The 18,182-nt window shown below is 40.2% G+C and overlaps 2 long non-coding RNA genes across 2 annotated transcripts in view; one reads left to right on the top strand and one right to left on the bottom strand.

Annotated features, from left to right (window-relative positions):
• LOC118157709 overlaps positions 1-8,238 on the top strand; it is a 20,345-nt gene extending 12,107 nt beyond the window's left edge. Inside the window, exon 5 of the long non-coding RNA XR_004746706.1 lies at positions 8,227-8,238. This is a non-coding gene — a long non-coding RNA (uncharacterized LOC118157709). The remainder of the gene's footprint in view (positions 1-8,226) is intronic.
• A 5,306-nt stretch (positions 8,239-13,544) lies between these two features.
• On the bottom strand, positions 13,545-15,279 carry LOC118157732. Its single transcript, XR_004746716.1, has 2 exons — positions 13,714-15,279; positions 13,545-13,631 (listed from the first exon to the last, which is right to left on the bottom strand). It is a non-coding gene; the product is annotated as an uncharacterized LOC118157732 (long non-coding RNA).
• Positions 15,280-18,182: the final 2,903 nt, after the last annotated feature.

The following is an 18,182-nucleotide window of genomic DNA, read 5'->3' as shown; positions in this document are numbered from 1 at the left end:
ATATATATATATATATATATATATATATATATATATATATATATATAATAGGTTCTGCGTGGAAGTAAAACAAAAGATTGTGTTGTTATTTGTTTGTTTCTTCTGAAGACCCTAAGAAGAGCCTGTAAGTCTTAGAGAGATAAGGGTAGATTTTATACAGATGTCTCTTCTGATATGCAGATCTGCCATACTCATGTCTGAACTAAATAGAAGTTATTAAGCATCATGGTGAGAGGCGCACATAAATAGTTGAAGTGCCAATACACCATCCAGTATGGCATCTGTAAAATACGCTGTTTACATAGCATCAGTTACAACATTGCTGAAGATCACCAGGTCTAGTGCATGTTTTAGTGTATCTGACATTGCAGTACCAACAAAAGTCATGCTCAAAGTAGTGTGAGTATGCCAGTGGAAATGCTGCCATTTGTTTCAAATTCTGTTCCCAGTTCTGTAGTGACTGAAAGTATTTCTTCATTGCACTACTGCAGTGAACTTTGTATAAAAGGAGAAGAGAAGGGTTGTGGATTTCTGTACATGCACATCTTTCATGAGAGGACTACTCCATCCCTGAGATGTGCAGCTGAGTAATCTAGAATGGAAGTCACGAGTCAGTTTAATCAAGAGAATCAGAGACAACACAGGAGGTGCAAGCAGTTGGGGAGACACATTGTAATTCAAGGTAACTTTTACAGGTCTGGAAGAAAAGATGAAAAATCAGAATGCAATTCAGCAAGAAAATGCATTCTAAACTCATATAATTGCCAATTTTAATCTGCATGCAAGCTGGAAGATGACCGGTAAAAAAAATAATTGTGTAGAAAAGGACCAAAGTGTTATACTGGGGTTCAAACTGACCACAAAACTGCAAACTCATTATACAGTGGGGAGAAAATGAAGTTATTCTGGGATGTATAAATGTGTTGAATTAAATGTCCTTGAAATAATCCTTATTTTTTACTCAGGATAAACATGATCTTGTCTGGAACACTCTGTCTCCAGGTCGAGGAAGATGAGTATATGTTGGAGAAAGTCCCCATGTGAGCAACAAGAATGAGGCTAAGTAAACATGTTTTCTGGATATGACTGAAAGAGCTATGTTTGCTTAATTTGGGGATGAGAATTACTAGGGAAGTTTTGATGTCAGGCAAAGAGCAGGATAACATTGTTTTGGGGTGTATTGGTAAGTCGGATGAAAGCTGGAAGACATCCAGGAATAGAAGGAAGACCAATGAAGGAACACCAGGGTTCATGATGTATGAAGACAGGATGAGGGAACTGATTTTTTTCAGCCAGGGGAAGAAAAACCTAAGAAGGATATTATTTTTATCCCAGAGATGAGGAAAAAGCTGAGGTGCTTAACGCCTTCTTTGCCTCAGTCTTTAACAGCAAAACCAGTTGTTCTCTGGACGCCCAGTACCCTGAGCTGGTGGAAGGGGATGGGGAGCAGAATGTGGCCCCCACAATCCATGAGGAAATGGTTGGCGACCTGCTACAGCATTTGGATGTATGCAAGTCAATGGGGCCGGATGGGATCCACCTGAGGGTGCTGAGAGAACTGGCGGAGGAGCTGGCCAAGCAGCTTTCCATCATTTATCGGCAGTTCTGGCTATTGAGGGAGGACCCACTTGACTGGCGGCTAGCAAATGTGACGTCCATCTACAAGAAGGGCCAGAGGGTAGACGCGGGGAACTATAGGCCTGTTATTTTAACATCAGTGCCAGGGAAGCTCATGGAGCAGATTATGTTGAGTGTCATCATGCGGCAGTTGCAGGGCAAGCAGGCGATTAGGCCTAGTCAGCATGGGTTTATGAAGGGCAGGTCCTGCTTGACGACCCTGATCGTCTATGAAAAAGTGATGCGCTTAGTGGATGAAGGAAAGGCTGTGGACGTGGTCTACCTTGACTTCAGTAAGGCATTTGACACCATTCCCCACAGCATTCTCCTCAGGAAACTGGCTGCTCATGGCTTGGACTGGCGTACACTTCGTTGGGTTAAGAGCTGGCTGGATGGCTGGGCCCAGAGAGTTGTGGTGAATGGAGTTAAATCCAGTTGGAGGCCGGTCACCAGTGGAGTCCCCCAGGGCTCGGTACTGGGACCAGTCCTTTTTAACATCTTCATCGATGATCTGGATGAGGGGATTGAGTGCACCCTCAGCAAGTTTGCAGACGACACCAAGTTAGGTGCATGTGTCAATCTGCTTGAGGGTAGGAAAGCTCTGCAGGAGGATCTGGAGAGGCTGGACTGATGGGCCGAGGCCAACTATAGCAAGTTCAACAAGGCCAAGTGCCGGGTCCTGCACCTGGGGCACAACAACCCCAAACAGAGCTACAGGCTGGGAGATGAGTGGTTAGAAAGCTGCCTGGCAGAGAAGGACCTGGGAGTATTGGTTGACAGTCGGCTGAATATGAGCCAGCAGTGTGCTCAGGTAGCCAAGAAGGCCAGCAGCATCCTGCCTTGCATAAGAAACAGCGTGGCCAGCAGGTCCAGGGAAGTGATTGTCCCCCTGTACTCGGCTCTGGTGAGGCCGCACCTCGAGTACTGTGTTCAGTTTTGGCCCCCTCGCTACAAGAAGGACATGGAGGTGCTTGAGCAAGTCCAGAGAAGGGCAACGAAGCTGGTGAAGGGTCTGGAGAACAAGTCTTATGAGGAGCGGCTGAGGGAGCTGGGACTGTTTAGCCTGGAGAAGAGGAGGCTCAGGGGTGACCTTATCGCTCTCTACAGGTACCTGAAAGGAGGCTGTAGCAAGGTGGGGGTTGGTCTATTCTCCCACGTGCCTGGTGACAGGATGAGGGGGAATGGGCTGAAGTTATGCCAGGGGAGGTTTAGGTTGGATGTTAGGAAGAACTTCTTTACTGAACCGGTTGTTAGTCACTGGAATAGGCTGCCCAGGGAAGTGGTGGAGTCACCATCCCTGGAAGTCTTTAAAAGACGTTTAGATGTAGAGCTTAGGGATATGGTTTAGTGGAAGATTTGTTAGCGTTAGGTCAGAGGTTGGACTCGGTGATCTTGGAGGTCTCTTCCAACCTAGACTATTCTGTGATTCTGTGATTTTTATGTCCAGTTATATATTGGGTAGTTGCAGATAAGAGAATTTGTCACTCTTCTTTCTCAGAGATGGCCACCGATAGGAAAAGGGGCAACAGACATAAGTCATAGCCAAGCAAATTCCAGCTAGATATGAGAAAAAGAATACTCATGATGAAACTGTTAAAGTTCAACTGGACAAAGCCCTAAGCAACCTCATCTATCTTTTAAGTTAGCCCTGTACTGAGAAGATTAGGCTAAGAATTCCAGAAATCCCTTCCCACCTAAACATCTCTGCAATTTTATGAAGGGAAATCAGTTTAGAAATCAGGTTACAAACCCTTTAATTGAATTATGTTATGTTATGTTATGTTATGTTATGTTATGTTATGTTATGTTACGTTACCTTATTTTATTAAATAGTAAGGTTAAGAAGATCCTGAAACAGACTGTATGGGGACAGTGAGGTCTCTGCTGGCAGAGTTCTTTAAGAAGAGGGCAGACTAACATCTATCAAGAAAGCATAGTTACTACTTCAGGGCTGAGGAACGGTCTACATGCAACACCTTTCAGCCCTGTTGTCTCTGAGAAAGGTAATAAGGGTGTTTCTTTCCAAATCCTTGTAGTTTCATCTTTCTTTTTGGCTTATCTGTATGTCCTAGCTGTAGGGGAGAATGGCAGAAATGGTTTCTGGACTAAAGTAGTGGATGCCTTATACTGACTCCATACATTTTATTGGATATTGGACATGGCAAATCCTGGTGTACTGGAACATAAATTTCAGGCATTGGGCCCCTTTAAATCCTCAGCTGCAAAAGTTAAGCGATGACAGGGACAGCTCAAGCTTTTCCTTGCTTATGTTTAAAAGACCTTCCTGTATGTAGAGAAAGTCAGACATACGAATGGAACAATTTAAGAAGGCAGAACGCAAAACCCACTATTTCCTCTAGTTGGATGTAACAGTAGTATGAGACTTGGGAACATCAAGACTCAAGAACACACTTGCTCTTTATATTGTATTGTATTAATTAATAGGCCAAAGAATGCCAATCCTCAGAAAAGGAAAACATTTATCATCTACAGCCATGTAGTCATAATGCACAGTGTTAATGGTAAGCACTAGAGGTACACTTTCTTCAAATAGTATTTTTCCAATGATGTCTGTATTTGTCTATGTGAAAAGAAGTGCCCCAACACCCAGGGTCACCCTGGTATTCCAGGATGAAAACAAAACTGTGGTCACAATTATATCAGAATTCTGCTAATCATGCGAATGAAGAGAAGTTTCCTCTAATAGACAGAAAAAAGGATGAGATTGAAATCATGTGAGCATTACCTGAACTGTTCCCTCATCTTGCATGCTGTCCCATGTGCTTGAGGAATAAAGCAAAATGGGGTGGAATGCTTCCCTTGGGGGAGAAGACTCATCAAATATCACTTTAAACAAAATCTGTAAAAATTATTTGTCTTCGTATGTATCAGTAACTTGCAGGCAGATTGCCTGTCACTTTTCCAAAAAAAAATAACAGCTTGTTTTAACTGTTTTTTATTATACAACCTTGCTGTATCCATCTCATTTTGTGCTGGTCCCAGTTTCAAAAGGGCTATGATGTGTCAGAGCAATGCTTTTTCTTCTGCCAGAATATGTGCAAGTTTTAGTACACATCGGTGCCAAGCGTTCTTCATTTTAGAATGAGGAAGGCAGATTATTATCTGGGTTTTATTCTTATTCTGCTCCCTTTGTGCACTTGAGATGAAAAACTCTGGGAATTATTTTGAGAAACTGTATCTGGTGAAACCAGTCAACTCTGGGCTAACTTGACTAAAACATATACTATATATAACACATATATATATAGCATATTTATTACATATATTAATATGTTTCTATAAGATAATATTTAATATAATTGTATGCAAACAGAGTATCACACTTCCAGTGGCCTTACAGGGAGACTTTTTTGAGTGATAATTTCATCTGTTTCCAGAGTTTTTGCATGAGTTTAAAGTTTTGTTTTAGTTTTTGCTTTGTTTTTCAAGTGTGGCTTTTTTTTTTTTTTTTTTTTTTTAAGTATATTTTTTTTTTTTTTTTTTTTTTTTTAAGTATATTTTTATTTCTTAGTGATTAAGTTCCCACTCATTGTAAAATTTACACTGTGGTGTTATCTTTCAGATCCCCTCTAACACCCACTAAAAATCACAAGATGTATTCAAGTTTGCATTAAGTGGAAAACTGTCCAGAAATTAGGGTTCTTGAAGTTTCATATTTGCCTTGAGAACGGCAAGGAGTCTATTCCTGTTAAGGGAGCACCAAAGGAAGAATTTTACCTCCCAGTTCACTTTTTTCTCTTTTCAAAATTGGTTATCATTGTAGGTAGAAAATAGTTAATTCATGGCAATGAGTCTGAGAGGACACCGGGCCTTTCTTAGTCATGTCCTTGTCAGAATTTGTCAGGCTAAGGCAGCATAAGGTAGTGAAAGTAAAGTTTCACGTAATTGTTCCATGAATGGAAGATTAAGTGGTGGCTTGGAGGCCAAAACTATACACAGAGATTTTTCAAATGTGGCGAAGGTTATTTATGAACTTTTTGTTTCCGAAAGGCTCTGCATGTTGAGAGTTTTGTCATTACCAGCTATGTCTTTTATGGGTTTAAATTTATTTTGGGGTTGGAGGTCCACAGACTGTATGTCTTGTTGTAATATCTCAGTAGCAGTGAGGGTAATGTAGTTCTGATGCTGATGTAGGTAGGCAACGTTAAATAAGACAGCAATTTATCTGTAAGCAGCAACATGATTGCAGTAACACAACTTACAGTGTGAGCTATTTAACAAGAGCAGTGTATACATTATTTTGCTGCTAACATGCCATATTTAATAGTAGAGAAGTGGTCCCAGCCTTCTTCCACAGGCAGTAACTGTCCATAGACCAGTAAAACAAGACAGAAGAAAGCCCATATGCATGTGGAACTCTCTTGAATGAATGGTTCCTTCTTTTGGTAAAGACAATGTTTGGAGCTTGACAAAGATGTATAGAAAAATATGAAGAAGGTGAAAGAGATGAATTTTCCTCAGCAAATGTGGAAACAGAAAATTACAAATACTTGGAATCTGGCATCACCTGAACATCTACTGACTAGACAGAAATATGAGCATTTCTTTCTGGAAAACAAAAACAACCCCCTTTTTTTCTTTTTTTTTTTTTTTTTTTTTTTTTTTTCCCTCCTGATTTTTCACTACATGAGCAGGGGTGTTCATACTTTGATGGTCACAGCAGTTTGTATCTGTTTCCCTATGTCTTGTGTGAATATGACCATGTGAACTTCATGAAAGTTAGGGTTATAATTTTAAAAGGTAAGAAGACAACTTCTTTACATGTTACATTTCTCCTGATTTTAATACAGAGAAGTGACAGGAGTTAGTAAATAGCGGTGTGATGCAACATCAAAAGCTGATTATGTTTCTTCAGTATGTTACGTGATGAAGCACTGCCATCACAGCCTTCAAGAAATGTATAGCATATAGATGCACACATCTTGCACTATTTCACAAGTGTGGATTAGTTCTGTGATGGCAAAACTATGTTTCTGGGGCCTTTGATGTTAAGTTGACTGAGACTTGCATTTCTTAAAATCAGCTTTCATGCTGCTCTGTGGTCACTTTTGTCTCTGATTCTGATCAATGATATGTGATATAGCCTGCTAATGTTTTGGAGAGGTGAAAGCCAAAGATTGGTGTGGAGTTTCAGTAAAGTGATTTAGTAAATGAATATTAATGTTACCTGTAGTTTCTCTGTCAAATAAAAGGTTAGCAAATGAATTTGAATATGCATTATCTGAAAGATGAAAGCTAATCTTAGCATCTGAATAGGACCTGGAAACTTGACTTGTTTTTATTGAGCTTCTGTCTTCTTATCTGTTATTATATCTGGTGAATAATTCATGCCCTGAAGGTGCCTATGGTAGAACAACTGAATAAACACACAAGACAAAAACAGAGACATTTACCTCAACCCATTCCCACCTTAAAGTTAATGTTCAGATTAAGAGAAGACTCAGAAAACAATCTGAGAAAGCAGTCAGTAATTCATAGTATCTTGATGTAACTTTCTGTCTAAGAGTGTGGAACATATCTGTACCAGAAAATACGGCAGGGATATGAGGCAAAAATGTTGGTGTTTGAGGTAAAGAATGGTATAGTTTCCTACAAATACAGAACTTTACTGTACAGTGAGCTCCTCATGAGCCCTCTGATAAGAATGTGCTAAGAGTTTTACTTCAAGCATGTAACATTATCCCATCCTAGATAAAAGATAAGTGAGAACAGATACAATGTGGATGTAGGGATTACCCATTTATTTCAATATAATACTGATGTGTATATTTCTAATAAATAACTCATTCAGCTGTTGCCCCAGATTCTCAGAGGTTAACATATCAAAGTGAGCTAATCATAATCTGGGACCATTATCAGAATAATAGGTCTGTGGAAAGAAAAGGATTGTCTTCTCCTTATGCTTGTTTAATGTGATGACAAATGCTTCTACTAGGAACTAGTCTGAGATCACAGAGTTTCTTTTTTGAACATTCATCAGCCAGGAAGAGCCAGGTGTCTGGTTCTAATCCAGGTTTGGCCTCACTTTGAAAAGCTATGGGCCTCACTAGCAATTCTCAGGCCTACTCAATCTTTCAGCATGATGTGGTCTGTTGTAACTAACCTCCTCCTTTCTGGAAGCTGGTTATTTGAGAACGACTGTATGATTTTCTTAATGAGATAAAGGAAAGAAAATGCTGTTAAAATGTATGTATAATTGATTGTATAGTTTGAAAATTCCCACTGAAATTGATGCCATGACTAAAACCAATTTTTTATTCAGAAAGTAAAATGTCAAATTAAACACAACTCTATTGATATACCATGAAAATTATTCCTGATATAATGCCAACATCAATAATTATAAAAGGGAGACAGCAGACTAAAAGGCATGGCTGACAGCAGTATAAAAATATTTTTCCTTGGTAGGACTAGAGACTGATTTTAGTTTAAATTTAGATTCCAAAGAAAACTAACATCTCAAAGGGCATAGCATGAAATCTACTGTTTATTTGTTGCAAATCAGAACAAACAGGACACCATAAACATAATTATATTGTCTTGAAAATATTGTTATGATGCTGCATTCAGATGAGTGAGTCAATTCAGTTCACACTGGATCAGTATTTAGTCTAATAAACCACATGACGTGAGTAGGTAAAACAGTAACATAAATCTATGGAGTTGCAGGCTTGCTTACCAGGTACTCCCCCAAGCAGTGTCAACCAGTGCCTTAGAGGATTTGATCTTTACATCTGCTGGTTTTCTCAGATGCATTCCTGGCAGAGCACTTGAAGGTTCTTTATTTATTTATTTTTTTTCTTCATGAGACTTAACAAGGTCTATGTAGAATGTCATCAGTCAAGGCATGTTGTTGTCATTTGCAAAAGAGTTTTTGAGTCTTTAGCTATGCTAGTGATCATAACTATCCCTTCTGAATCAGAATGTTTTTAATCTCTATGGTGGCATTATACTAAGTTACATTTGAGCATCTGGTGGTTAGTGGTGGGAAAAAGGCTTTCGGAGCACAGATCTGAATGGAGGAAGTTGAAGCTTTCAGCAGATTTCAATTTATAATTCTTTGTGAGAACTTTCTATGTAATACTAGACTGCCCTGTCTTGGAGGAAGAGATTATATTTTCAGGTCTTTGTTTGTCAAAGTCTATGATCACGTTATGTTCAAGACAGTACTGAGAGAGGAAGAAAATAAAAATAAATTTAAGAAAAATATAAATTTAAATGGACAGATTCTGTCTCAATTATGGCTCATCTCTTCTACATTTTTTTCTCAAAACCAAGCATTTCCTGAGTGTGCAGCGCAGATAAAAGGTCTCCAAGCATGCCAACCGTATCCTGGGATGCATCAAACAGGGCATTGCTAGTCGGTGGAGGGAAGTGATTGTCTTGCTCTACTCTGCGCTGGTGCAGCCTCACCTTGAGTACTGTGTGCAGTTCTGGGCACCACAGTACAAAAAGGACATTAAACTGTTGGAGAGTGTCCAGAGGAGGGCGACAAAGATGGTGAAGGGCCTGGAGGGGAAGACATATGAGGAGTGGCTGAGGTCACTTGGCTTGTTCAGCCTGGAGAAGAGGAGGCTGAGGGGAGACCTCATCGTGGTCTACAACTTCCTCTCAAGGGGGAGTGGAGAGGCAGGTGACCTATTCTCTATAAACATCAGTGATAGGACCCATGGGAACAGTGTTAAGCTGAGGCAGGGGAAGTTTAGACTGGATATCAGGAGGAGGTTCTTCACAGAGAGGGTGGTTGGGCACTTGTACAGGCTCCGCAGGGAAGTAGTCACTTCACCGAGCCTGTCTGATTTTAAGAAGAGATTGGACTGTGCACTTAGTCACATGGTCTAAACTTTTGGGTAGACCTGTGCGGTTCCAGGAGTTGGACTTGATGACCCTTATGGGTCCCTTCCAACTCCGGATATTCTATTATTCTAAGCAAATATTAGCTATTAGCATCTATTGAGTGGAAGATTGCTTCAAGTATATCAAGCAATCATACACTTAGACAGTTATGGTAGAAGCAATTACCAGTGGGTGCTCCAAACATTTTCTGTCAGATCCTGAAAGGAATCAATATGACTGAGGTCTGTGAAAGAGAAAACAAACAAACAAACAAAACAAACAAACAAAAACTTGTTAATTCAACTCGTTCAACTTTCTCCAACCTATAGTACATGAAACAGTGACAAATCAGAGCACAAACATGGGCTGAGTTGCACACTAATGAGTGACACAAGGAAGAAATACCAGGAAGAACCCAACTTTTCAAAATAAGCAAAGGCAAGTGTGTTATAACTTTACACTGCTCCTGACGCTGCAGGCTATTCTTTTCATACTACAGTGAGCACATTGTGCAGTTAGGGAGTTCATCTGTAGGGCAGAGAAAATAATCTATCTGACCACCATGGATATGATTCAGTCTTTGGAACCAAGTCTGAAAGAAATGCAATGATTTTTCTCAACCATTATTGGATAATTCTATGCTCAAGATTTGGCCCCCTCCAAGGTATAAAATAAATAATAGCTATCATCTCAGGGCTAGTGCAAGAACTTCCATACAGCATGCTTTTGAAATGTATTTATTCAAAATTTTGCCAGAATATCTAGGAAAGAGATTTCTATAACTCTTTTTAAGAAGAGAGTGTCCAAGTCGGGATTCTTGGAGGAACTCATTGTTTAGCAGCTCCCTTATAAAATAGTCTGTGACATATTCATGTGACATCTCTGTGACAACCCCAAGTACAAAGACAGGCTGGGTGGAGAACATATTGAGAGCAGCTCTAAGGAGAAAGCCCTGTGGGTGCTTGTTGATGAGAAGATCAACATGAGCTGGCTACATGTGCTTGCAGCCCAGAAAGCCAACCATATCCTGGGCCTGCATCAAAAGGCACATGGCCAACATGACATGCTCAAGGGAGGTGATTCTTCCCCTCTGCTCTTGTGAAACCCCACCTGGAGTACTGTGTTTAGCTCTGGGGCCCTCAGCACAAGGACGTAGATCCCTTAGAATGAGTCCATGGGAGGGCCACAAAGATGATCAAGGGGTTGGAGCACCTCTCCTTTGAAGACAGGCTGAGTGAGTTGGAGTTGTTCAGCCTGAAGAAGCTAAGGCTCCAGAGACACACAATAGCGGCCTTCCCGTGCCTAAAGGGAGCCTACAGGAAAGCAGGAGAGAGACACTCTTTCAGGGATTGTAGTGACATGACAAAGGGCAATGGCTTTAAACTAAAAGAGGGCAGATTTAGATTAGGTATAAGGAAGAAACTATTTACTATGAGGGTAGTAAGGCACTGGAACAGGCTGCCCAGAGAAGATGTGGATGCCCCATTTCCAGAGGTATTTAAGACCAGGTTTGATAGGACTTTGAGCAACCTGGTCTAGTGGAAGGTGTCCCTGCCTATGTAAGAGGGGTTGAAAATAGATGATCTTTAAAGTCCCTTCCAACCCAAGCTGTTCTATGATACTATGTTCTATTAGAAATTATTTCCCTCTATTTATTTGCAGAAAGGAGTAGGTTATCAGAGTTCTGCATGAGTGGTTTTGGTTTATACTATGAAACACAACTTTCTTTAAGGTGTGAACTGGTTACAAATGGTCTGTCATCTCTTGCTGTTGCTGAGAAACCTCAGGCAACTTACAAAATCATAACCTAATAAAAAGTGTTCTACATCAAGATGAAGCCTAAAGTAATGTAATGAAAAATGCTGTTTTGTAAATACTAGGTCTCTAGTATGAAGACGTTGAAGAAATCTCATCAAAGACATTGAAGACATCTTGTTGAAGATGTTTCATGTTATCACAATTCATAGGTCTTAACAGCCTATATCAGATTACAGGACAAACCCTTGAGGAAAGAGGATATAAATTCCACCTCCACTGCAGACTTGATTTGTGGACCCTTAACCAAACAATGTTACAATGTGACTTCTCTAGGACATTTCTTGGGGTTGGAACTTCCTAAATATAAAGCATGGAAATGTAGTTAAAAAATAAAAATACATCAAATACCCTTTGGTCTTTCCCCTGAGCAACATCATATGATCTTTTTGGACTTGCAGTCATGTGATTTAAAATTGTTTCAGCTATTGGACTGGGAACAGTAATAGTCTGATCTAGCCAGTCTGAAGCTCTAATGATAGTAAACTGAACACTTTTTCAAGTGTGCATACTCGGAAGGTATTTCTCAGTCTTAATTTTTATTAAAAATTGGGAAAAAAAAATAAATCAAAGTAAGAAGCTTTTATATTCTTTTTTTTTTTTTTTAAATGAGCACTCTAAAATTCCAAGTATATATATATATATTTAGCCTAAACACTGAAAAATGCAATGTAAATTAAATTTCCAGTAGTTAAATTTGAATTTGCAATGCATTTTTATAATCACAGTGCTTATATGTTTAAAATAAATAAATAAATAAATAAATAAATAAATAAACTCAAACACAATAATTTATATACTTCCTACCTGCTACAAGAGCTGTGTAGTCCCAGTGGAGACACCAGAAGCTGGATAAAGGTCTTTCTCCTGTGCAGCCAAAATGTTCTGTAATCTTTGCCTTCCTGGATGTGAAATTACTCCACAAATACCTACATTTTAAAGGATTCATTGCGAATTTCATGTGTTCATGTTCTTTTCTAATGCTGTGTAAAAATTTGTTCACCTCTACCTGCCACTAGAACATCAATTACCCTAGAAATCTTTTAAATATCCATAGAATGGTGCCAGGTCACATCAAGTCATTCAGGCTTTCACGACATAACATAAGCTTACACAATGTGACGTGCTTGCTGCACCATGTCACAAATTTTCAGAGATACTACAGTTTTTATAAAAATGAATGTAGAAGTTGCCGTGGTTGCAAACACTTTATTCTATTCAGATTTGAAACGTTTTTAAATATTGAGGACTAAATCACTCTTTCCAGCAGTAACACAGCAAGTGTTTCAAATGTACTTGTTGTCAAGTTTTACATATGAAGAAACCTCCAGCAGATTTTTATTTATTTATTATTATTATTATTATTTACCATCTGTAATTTCTGTCCTTAGAATAACCGAATAACATGAAGAAAGGCATATTTGTTGTGTAAATAGTAACTTGGAGAACTATTAAGAACTGCTTCTCAGCTGTTGTAGGTTAGGGTTAGCTCAGTTTACATATACAGACAGCCTTCTGTGAATTACAAGGTGTGTGTGGGTTAGAAAAGAGCAGTTTCTCAAGAATATCCCCATGAATATCAGTTGTCAGTCTTGCTTAGTAATCCTGAATTTCATAATAGTTCTCATTCTTTCCTTAGAGTTAATCACAGAGACATCAAGGTGGAGAAACTTATCAGGAAACCATGTGATTGCTCTTCTGGTGAGCAGCATGGCAAGTAAGCTTCACTTCCCACCATAATACTACTGGGGATTTGCTTGTTTCAATGAAAGGACTTCATCTGCCTCTGCAGGTTCTAATGACGGTGTATTTTAATTCCTATAAATAAGCAAAAGAGGTTAAAATACTTTACTAGTGCAACATATCAACTATGAATCTATTTGCCCTCACACCTGTATGCAACACACTTATCTGAATGTAGGTATCAGCATGTTTGTTCAAATCTGGTATTCGTATAGTCCAGACTTCTGTCTCTGACAATATCCAGAACTGTGTGGCCTGAGGGAAAAGGAAAAACTTTGAGGGAGAAAGAAATAGGCTATAATTCATCACTTGTCTTCTGAATACCTCACTATCAGGCTAACACTGATCTCTGCTAAGGAAGTAAATTGAAGCAGTTGATTTAATATGCTTGGAGAGAATCTCCTTCATTTAATTTAGTTTGTATGCTGCAGTTTCTCCCTCTTACTTCCTCCTAATTTCTTTTTCCTTTATCTTTTCTGAAGGCAGAAGTTTTCTATTTTCAGTTTTGTTGTGTTGTCCTCTAGAAAGTTCCAAAGACTGACACTGTCCAAGAAAGTGTGCATGACTGTGTTCTGAGCTTGTGGCTACATGTTAGGGCTCTCAAGGGTTGGGGAGGAATGTAGGCTGAAGAAAGGCTCTAGAAAAAAAATAAATAAAAGTAGTTTTCTATAATTTCTTCACCAAAGGGGGAAGAGTTACATCAGTTACATTACATCACATGAAAAATTGTAGTGATAGACTAGCAGTATGATATGACATCTTATTCTTGGTCAGTGTTCTGGTTGAAGACAGGTCTTTAGGTTTTGCTTCTTTATTTATATAGTAAACAAATCACAAAAACTTACCCTGGAGCTGAGACAGTAACTGCTTATTCAATTTTGTGTGAATGGGAAGGGTCTGTGAAAATGTTGTGTATCATCCCACTTAGTCTAACGATATGATTTCTGTTTTCTAATGAAGCTGTAGTATGCCCTTACATCAAGCTAAGATTGGCTTCTAAGATGCTGTGGAAACAGCATCTTTCTGGGGAGAAATACACAATGGAAGATACCAGGCAAAAGATAGTTCTTCCACTGGCTACAACACCTTCTTACTGTCTTGTTACAGAAATGCAAGTTAGGAGGAAAACACTGGAAATAAGTGACAAGACGGTTACATACATTTGAGGACCAGGTGTGGAGAGGCAGTTGCTGATATCTTCACTTTGTTTATCGCTAGAACAGGGATATATTTGGGATAATCTTCCCTATGGAACACATTGTGTCTGGTCTTATTATGTTGAAAGGAAGAAGAATTTATTTATCTGTTGCCTTCCTAATTTTTAATCACTTTTGATTACTTGTATGTATTTTTTATTTATTTAAGGGTTGTATTATTGAAAAATTTGTCTTAGTTTTAGCTAAAATACATCACTTTATGCCATGTTCTCTTTTCCTGTTCTCCTTGTAATAATTTTGAATATTTTCCAAAAGTACTGAATGGAAAGTTTGTTGGAATTTGACCAGATGATTTAATATATTTTAACATAATTATTTAATATCCATATGATGTAGATGCAAAATACAGGAATTTCCGAAAAAAAAAAAAAAAAAGAAAAAAAAAATACTGTCCTTTTACTCTTGGAATTTTATACAGGCTACAATTTAAGGGCTCCTCACTTAAACCAAAAATCCTCAAACATGCCTACCCCAACAATATGAAATGCTTTTCTTTACTGATAACAAAATTGCTAGGACTAATTGCTAGGAAAGTAGCAGCTGGAGGAATGAAAGCGCTTGAAGGACAAGTATTAATAAAAAGCCATCTATATTAGGATCCTTTTTTTCCATTCTTCTTCATTGTCATAAAAAAGGAACACATTTTAGTGATTAAAATATTTTTTAAAAAAATCCTTCTCAAACAAACGTATAAACATTGATGAGTGCAGAGGACATAAGCCTACTATGTGGACAACAGAACTATACCAGACTTGCATAATTTTATATACCAAAAGTCAATGTGCAATCTGAGCACTGAAGCTTTCGTTTAATTTTATTGCAATATATTTTTCCTTTGTATTTTATTCAGTGGTTCCTTCCTGTACTTAGTTTCTGTAAATTCCTGTAACTAATCCATTTCAGAGGTGGCTCTTTTTGTACATAAAACTAATTACCTGTTTGAATGAGACTTTGAATTAGTGGGGAACAATGCCATCTAAAAGCAGGTTGGTGAAAGTGATTCAAGTAGTTAATTTATTATGGCAGAGAGGGATAGCTGATGGTCTGACTTTCATCCCTCAGCAGTCTCCTTGCAGCACGTTCAAAGAAATCATTTTCAGTGGGTTCCTGTTCTGTGTCAGTTACATCTTTTATAATCCATCACCTGAAGTCTTTTTTCATCTGTAATTTTGCTGTCCACTTCAGAGGAAAACCTAGATGAGCCAAATTTAATGATGGTTTTACTGGAAACCATCACCCTTGGCGTGATGGTTTCTCAGTACCCTTGACAACAAGGGTACTGAGAGAACTGGCAGAGGTGCTGGCCAAGCCGCTTACCATCATTTATCAACAGTCCTGGCTATCGGGGGAGGTCCCAGTTGACTGGTGGCTAGCAAATGTGACGCCCGTCTACAAGAAGGGCTGGAGGACTGACCCGGGAAACTACAGGCCTGTCAGTTTGACCTCAGTGCCAGGGAAGCGCATGGAGCAGATTATGTTGGGTGTCGTCATGCGGCAGTTGCAGGGTAAGCAGGCGATCAGGCCCAGTCAGCAGGGGTTTATGAAGGGCAGGTCCTGCTTGATGAACCTGATCTCCTTCTATGACAAAGTGACGCGCTGGTTGGATGAGGGAAAGGCTGTGGATGTGGTCTACCTTGACTTCAGCAAGGCTTTTGACACCGTTTCCCACAGCATTCTCCTCAAGAAACTGGCTGCTCTTGGCTTGGCCTGGCACACGCTTCGTTGGGTTAGAAACTGGCTGGATAGCCGGGCCCAAAGAGTCGTGGTAAATAGAGTCAAATCCAGTTGGAGGCCGGTCACTAGTGGCGTTCCCCAGGGCTCGGTGCTGGGGCCGGTCCTCTTCAATATCTTCATTGATGATCTGGATGAGGGCATTGAGTGCACCCTCAGTAAGTTTGCAGACGATACCAAGTTAGGTGCGTGTGTCGATCTGCTCGAGGGTAGGAAGACTCTGCAGGAGGATCTGGAGAGGCTGGACCGATGGGCCGAGGTCAACTGCATGAAGTTCAACAAGGCCAAGTGCCGGGTCCTGCACCTGGGGCGTAATAACCCCAAGCAGAGCTACAGGCTGGGAGATGAGTGGTTGGAGAGCTGCGAGGCAGAGAAGGACCTGGGAGTGATGGTTGATAGTCGGCTGAATATGAGCCAGCAGTGTGCTCAGGTAGCCAAGAAGGCCAGCAGCATCCTGCCTTGCATAAGAAACAGCGTGGCCAGCAGGTCCAGGGAAGTGATTGTCCCCCTGTACTCGGCTCTGGTGAGGCCGCACCTCGAGTACTGTGTTCAGTTTTGGCCCCCTCGCTACAAGAAGGACATGGAGGTGCTTGAGCGAGTCCAGAGAAGGGCTACGAAGCTGGTGAAGGGCCTGGAGAACAAGTCTTATGAGGAGCGGCTGAGGGAGCTGGGACTGTTTAGCCTGGAGAAGAGGAGGCTCAGGGGTGACCTTATTGTACTCTACAGGTACCTGAAAGGAGGCTGTAGCGAAGTGGGGGTTGTTCTGTTCTCCCACGTGCCTGGTGACAGGACGAGGGGGAATGGGCTTAAGTTGCACCAGGGGAGTTTTAGGTTGGATATTAGGAAGAACTTCTTTACCGAAAGGGTTGTTAGACATTGGAACGGCCTGCCCAGGGAAGTGGTTGAGTCACCATCCCTGGAGGTCTTTAAAACACATTTAGATGTAGAGGTTAGGGATATGGTTTAGTGGGGACTGTTAGTGTTAGGTCAGAGGTTGGACTTGATGATCTTGAGGTCTCTTCCAACCTAGATGATTCTGTGATTCTGTGATTCTGTGAATCAGATTCCTTTTATCTGTGAACACCACTCTATCTGAAAATGAATGGAAGTGTAATTTAAAAATCCATGAACTGGAAAAAAAAAAAAAAAAAAAAAAAAGGACAAGAAGAAGAAGAAAAAAATATTATCATCCTCCTCTAAGAAGTTCTTTGGTTTGGGGGCAAAATCTAATTACAAAAAGGAAGAGAAGAAATGAGTTATCTCCGTAATATGTAGACTTCTTCACACAAGAGCTAACTCCTTTAGGGTCACAGTTCCCCTGAGGTGTGATATTGTATTATATTCTATATGCAACAAGATCACCTATATGAATGACTTTATTGTGTGCAGCTTCCTAGAAATGTATTGGTGATGTGTGTGTCTGTGTGAACAGATGGATGGCATAACTGAGTGTAGAATTTGACATTTTGGGAGCATTTACCTTTGCTAGGGAATTTCCAGAACTCCAGAAGTAAGTTTTTGTTTGTTTGTTCATTTGTTTTTCCTGCTTGTTGTCAGGGAGCAGCAAGGAAGGCTGCTTCATGAGCGAAAGGGATCCAGGAGTTTTGCCAAGGCATGTAGGGCACTACCTTCATCAAGATTAATCCAAACAAGAAGATCAAAGAAGATCTGTAATGATAATCAGGCTCAGCCAAGTGATCACCCAGAAGGTCTGTAGTAATGAGGCAGGTCTGAGATCAAGCCAGAAGGTCAAGTCAGAGAATGAGGGTCAGGAGGTACAAGGCAGGGCACAGAAGTAACCACCATGAAGCTGCAGCCAGCCAAACTCTGGTCAAGTGGAGGTGCACCAGGCCCTGACACTTCTTTGCTCTGTGTAGTGTTTGCAATCAAAGTGCCAGCTGTTAATGAAGTTTCACTGAAGAACAGCAAGTCACTCAGTCTTATATTTACAAGAATTACTTCTGGGCACCCAGCTGAGATGGTTGGTTGTCAGGGCCCAGAGCACACAAATTGCCCCTACTTTCCCTGGACAACCTGAACAGGAGCCTCCACCCGTGCCCTCTGCTTGTCCCAAGACCTCCCTGTAGGCTCAAGTTTGGGCAACCAGCCAAGGCCTCCATGCTGCTGTAGATGTGCCAGTACCCATCCCTGTCCTACCAAGTTGGGTTTTCGGGACTGATCTTGGACTTTGTTTACTTTGTC

The sequence above is a fragment of the Oxyura jamaicensis genome, chromosome 1 (assembly GCF_011077185.1).
Source record: "Oxyura jamaicensis isolate SHBP4307 breed ruddy duck chromosome 1, BPBGC_Ojam_1.0, whole genome shotgun sequence".
NCBI classification, from domain to species: domain Eukaryota; kingdom Metazoa; phylum Chordata; class Aves; order Anseriformes; family Anatidae; genus Oxyura; species Oxyura jamaicensis.
Note: the sequence above shows the minus strand (reverse complement) of the source record. Positions and strands in the feature narration are given on the sequence as shown.